Raw genomic sequence first — 6,000 nt, 5'->3', positions numbered from 1 at the left:
TGTAACAACCCTGAAGAATGCCCCTTGTTCTCACTTCTACATGGGAATGTAAGAAATTGTGAACTATGTTGTTTTCGAGGCCTTGCTGACTCCACTGGTACCTTGAGTCTGCCCTTTTTCTGATACAAAGCAGGAACGTGGCAAAATGTTTAGGCTCTTTGTCTAGAAAATAGGGCAGCAAAGAACAATACTGATAAGGTGAGGCTGGGCCTTAGTTCGCAAGACGTCAAAGGGTGAAATAATGACATCTCCCAATCAGGGCATTAGTATGTCCAAAATGTTTTGGGGAAGGGGATGATCTCCTCCTTTTCAAATGATTGATTGATGATGATTGTACTTTGGGGTGTATTCGTTCTAATGCTGTTCTGATGTAACCTATAAAAATAAGTGACCGTAGCCATTTTGGTGTGGCTCCTCTGATGCTAGCTTGCCCATATGTTGGCTTGAATAAAATACTTCTTTGATTTTATTCAGTATCGGCTTGAGCTTTTTGGGCTTAATTTTCTTAATTCGTTACCCCACGGTAACATCACTGTGCTGGAAAATGGCAGAAATGCCCCAACCTCATTTTAATTCATGGTCTAAATTATGTGATGTTCAAAAACTCTCTGTAGCTTTGCTTGTCTTTATTTTTTGATCCTGGTATCACTGCTTGCAGTCTTTGTTTCCTGAGTGCTATCCTCTTCAGGTCTTGTACTGCCCAATCCTATGTGTGTCTACTCAAGATGCAATTCCCATTGTGTTCAGTGGAGATCTCTGAACATTGTGGCACTTACACCCAAGAAAGTGTGCAGAAGATTGAAGTCTTTCTCCCTAACCGAACTCTCCTCTCCAGGATTTATATGACTGTACATGAGTCAGTGTAGTCTTGTGGTTATAGAGTTGAACTAGGATCATGGAAACTTAGCTTCAAATCTCACATTCTGCCATAGAAGCTTGCTGGGTAATTTTGATCCAGTCACAGTATACCCTCAGCGCTATGCGAGCAGCTTTGGGTCTCCACCAGGAAGGACAACGGGAAATAAATGAAGCTAAATAAAGCCATCTTGTCTGACGGACTCCTATGCCTGAAACTCCCTTCTAGAAGGCCTTCCCAGAATCCCATTTCCTTCATCCACCAAACCCACCTGAAAAAGTCCATAAGTACAATGTAGCGATGAGAATGTCAAACAAGGATTCGGGAGAGCCACATTCGAATTCCAGCTCTGCAGTGGAAGCTTGTTGGATGACCTTGGGACACATATTTTCTCTCAGTCAGACCTATCTTACAGAGTTGTTGTGATGATAAAAGAAATGTGTGTACACCACTCTAAGCTCCTTGGTGGAAGGGAAAGTTATAAACATACTAAATAGAAGCATCTTTTATATAAAGCTGTTGGCTTAGGCCGTTTCCGCACGGCCTTTTTATGGCGCCCTGGGGACGGGAAAAACGCAGTCCCCAGGGAGCCATTTGCACAGGTGGCGCTGCTGCAACGCAGCAGCGCCGACCTGACTGCGCTCCCCCTCCCCCAGGGCGGCGTCAGGCTGCCCTAAAAAACAACCCTTTAAAGGGTTGTTTTTGCCGCAACAGCGTGTTCCCCGCGGCGCGGTGCAAACAGCACCGCCGGGAACACCCTAACCCTAACCCCTGGTTGGAGGGCAGCGTGGGCGGGGCTTCGGAGGCCAGCAGGCCGACGACGGGGACAAGGTGAGCGGGACAGGGAAGGGGGCAGAGGCGGCTTCATGCGGAGCCGCCTGCCATCCGCCGGCCTCTCCTGAGGCCGGCCGCACGCTTGCGTGCGAACGGCCTCCGCCTCCACGCCGGCAGAATTCTTGCCGGTGTGGAGGCGCCTGGGGGGCCGTGCGGAAACGGCCTTAATCTTTTAGTCTTCACTGGCTACAGAAACTAAGCCTAAATACAAGTGCATTGATCTGTTGCCATTATTTTCCTTCTCTCCTTTTTGCCCTCCTTTTCCGCATCCTGACAGTAAGAAGTTTGGAACTTATATTACCTTATAAAGTACTCTCTGGCTCATTCCGCACATGCAGAATAATGCACTTTCAGACTGTTTTCAGTGCTCTTTGAAGCTGCGCGGAATGGCAAAATCCACTTGCAAACAGTTGTGAAAGTGGCTTGAAAACGCATTCTTTTGCGTGTGCGGAAGGGGCCTATATGTTGGGATAATGCTGTAGAATCAATCACTTCCAATTCAATTCATTTATACAGCCTAGACCAGAATTTTTTTCAAAAAATTACATCTGCATAACATCACAGCATATAAACCAAGGAGCAATAATTACAAAATGTTATACTGTCAACATGACGATATTAAGATGGATAAAACCTTGGCAAGTAAAAACTTTCACATTGTTTTATCAAAATACAAGCGCACAGCATTTTGCCACAACAAGAAATACATTTGGGAACAAGTACAGCTAGAAATTTTTGAAATTATGTCTGGAAACCAAATATGGCAAGACAAACAGACTGAGATGACGAAGATGTGAGCTGGCTTTGCGGATTGGATGGGAGAAGTCGGAGTCACAGAAGAAAGATGGGTGAAGAGGCTAGAAAGGACGAACCTGCTGCTGCTTGCTTAAGAAATGAAGAAGAAACTACTCCTGAGGGGGAGGGAAAAGGGGGGGGAAATGTATAGTTTGGATAAAATATAAAGTTTTGTATGTGTAAGTATGGAACCAGTCTGATTAGAGTCATTATACCAATTAAAAAAATTATTAAAAAAATTTTTTTTTGCCACAACTTATGTAATGTTGGGGTCTCTGTCTTCAAGCAAGACTTTTACATGGAAGGAATCCGTTTCAACTGCACCTGTACGTGTGAACCGGATAAACAAAGGAGAAATTAGAGAGAACAATCACTTGTAGAAGAAGAAGAAGAAGAAGAGTTTGGATTTATATCCCCCCTTTCTCTCCTGCAGGAGACTCAAAGGGGCTGACAATCTCCTTGCCCTTCCCCCCTCACAACAAACACCCTGTGAGGTGGGTGGGAGACTGGAGAGAGCCTCCTGAGAAGCTGTGATTCGAAGCCCAAGGTCACCCAGCTGGCGTGTGTGGGAGTGCACAGGCTAATCTGAATTCCCCAGATAAGCCTCCACAGCTCAGGCGGCAGAGCTGGGAATCAAACCCGGTTCCTCCAGATTAGATACATGAGCTCTTAACCTCCTGGTTTTCCTTGGCAGAACTAGGGCAAAATCTCAGAATACTTTCTGGGGGTGAAAGGGCAGAACCAAATGAGTTCGTTCAGCTCCATCTCGCCCTCCCCCCAAGCTTATCCTTAACTACTCTTTGCTGGCGCTCCAGCCACTGTCTTTTCTTTATCGTCTTTATAGCACCTTCCAAGGCGCCAAGGGCTCTACAGTAATTGCTTGACTGATCTTCATGCTAATAGGTCATTCCTATTGTCTATTTTTGAGATGAGGGACTGAAGCTGCAAAAGAAAATGAGAACAGCTTGCCAAAAGCATGGGCCAAATGGTCATCACCGCTACAGCGGAAGCACAAAGCCAAATCTCCCAGTTGCTCTGATATTCACTAACGGTCTCCAACTTCCTTTTGCTCCTGTGGTTTTGTTTGCTCCTGTGAGTGTGTTTGTGTGTAAACAGAACCCAGAAATCCTAGGCAATGTGTTGATAAACCAGAAAACACCCAAATTTGGCCCCTTCTGCACATGCAGAATAATGCACTTTCAATCCACTTTGACAATTGTTTGCACGTGGATTTTGCTATTCCACACAGTAAAATACAGCTGCACAGTGCATTGAAAGTGGATTGAAAGTGCATTATTCTGCATGTGTGGAAGGGGCCAAAGTAAGAACAAGGCAGGATGATATCTTTATTCGGATCCTTTAAAATATTACACACTAGTGAACCAGCTTTTGCAAAAAAACTTTCTATTGGGTTGAAGGAGAGAAAGAAAGGTAGACCATCAGCACAATCTTAAACAGCGATGCCCTTCTAGGTCCATTGACTTCAATGAGAAGGGTGTAACTCTGTTTAACACTGCGCAGCATCAGTCTTGAAGTGGAACATAGGCGATGTCATTCATGCTTACAGGTTAGATCGTGACCAATGGAAAACAAGATCAGCCTGATTGCTGATTCCATCCATTTTTGGGCAATGCTGGCCCTCCTGGCCTTTGGGTTGGGCGCCATCTGTGCATGCGTCTGTGCATGTATTTTTATCTGTAATTTTTGGAATTGCTGCTATAATGTATTTTAATGTATTTTAATGTTTTATCGCTATATTGTATTTATGAGACCTTATATTGTATCTGTTTTATGTCTCATTGTACGTCGCCCTGAGCCCTTCGGGGGTTGGGCGGTTTATCAAGCCTAATAAATAATAATAATAATCTCAGGCTGCACAAACGACTACTGGGGAAAAGATGCTCTCTGCTGAAAAATATAAACGCCAGCAATAATTTGGAACTCTCTCCAAACTGAATTGTAACACATGAATATTTTCTAAGGCAATATGCACAGAAGAAATGAGGGTGGGGGGAGCCTTAGAATCTAGAAACACAATCTAGGCACCCTGGGACCATTCCCCACAGCCTCTGATGACTGCACAGTAGGTTTTGGTGCGTGAAACAGATATTATTTCAGAGGAGCAGCAGTGGCATAGGAGGTTAAGAGCTCATGTATCTAATCTGGAGGAACTGGGTTTGATTCCCAGCTCTGCTGCCTGAGCTGTGGAGGCTTATCTGGGGAATTCAGGTTAGCCTGTGCACTCCCACACACGCCAGCTGGGTGACCTTGGGCTAGTCACAGCTTCTCAGAGCTCTCTCAGCCCCACCTACCTCACAGGGTGTTTGTTGTGAGGGGGGAAGGGCAAGGAGGTTGTAAGCCCCTTTGAGTCTCCTACAGGAGAGAAAGAGATATAAATCCAAACTCTTCTTCTACTCTTCTAATTGCATGTTACCAACCATTTAAATTGCTGTCCTCAGTGGTTCGTCATGGTACGGCAAGCCATGCCAGTCCAACAGACCAGTTTCTTCCCTGGTACTGTGAACATCCTAAGAGAAGAATTTGCACTGGCAAGGATGCAACCACCCCTAGCCATGTGGCAATCCACGCTAAAAACCTTCCACACGAGAAGAGAAACAGCTCTGATCAGAAGCCACCTTCCCAAATAGCTGGCTAGTCACAAACCCTGGGGGAATTCTCATCACCCGATTAGATAAACTGCCCCGGAGGTTCCACCTGCTCAATCTCAAACGGGAATTAGAACTGGAACAATTGTGAGGGTAAAGGTTTTATTTTCTGCTTGCCTCTTAACCTGTAGCTGGCTGGCTCTCTGGCTTCAGCCCTTCCTGCTAATAAAGGATCATATCTCTCAGGGCTGATGGGTTCCTGCCCCCCTTCCCCCAAACTCCATTAATCCTTAATGGCCACAGGGATCTGCGGAAAAAACACTGCCAATATGATTACCCTGCTTCTGTGCTACGCTTGCCCCGAGAAGGCATCTTCCTGCCATCAACCCAGTCAGGACATTACCTGTAATTTCTGTATCACTTTTACTGCTTGACACCACTTTGTCTTCATCATCCTCATAAAGAGGGCATCTGTACTCCGAATATCAGTCATTAACGATGGGGGGTGGAGTGGAGAGTGACGCATAAATAAATAATTGACTAGTCAGCGGTGGGTAATTTCGACCGCTGAAATTATTATTACTTGTAGCATCGATGCAGTTAACTCAATCTCAGTGCTGCTTGGTCATTAGCTTAGAGCCCCTACATCTATTTGAAGTTGCAATAAAGAGGTATTTTCACTTCCTCTTCCACACTGATGGAATAGGTTGCCCCTAGAGGTTTGCCAAAATCCTAACCTGAGTACATTTTAGAAACAGTACAGGATCTTTTTGCATCTGCAAGGTCTTGAAAATCCAAACAAATGTTTATCACTCCTACCAAACCTCAGTGTACCAAGTTCTTTGTCATTTCTAATTTGAACTGGGCTTTAAAAAAAGACAGAAACTTGAACCAGCATGGTGTGGTGGT

The sequence above is a fragment of the Sphaerodactylus townsendi genome, linkage group LG03, assembly GCF_021028975.2.
Source record: "Sphaerodactylus townsendi isolate TG3544 linkage group LG03, MPM_Stown_v2.3, whole genome shotgun sequence".
Lineage (NCBI taxonomy): Eukaryota > Metazoa > Chordata > Lepidosauria > Squamata > Sphaerodactylidae > Sphaerodactylus > Sphaerodactylus townsendi.
Note: the sequence above shows the minus strand (reverse complement) of the source record.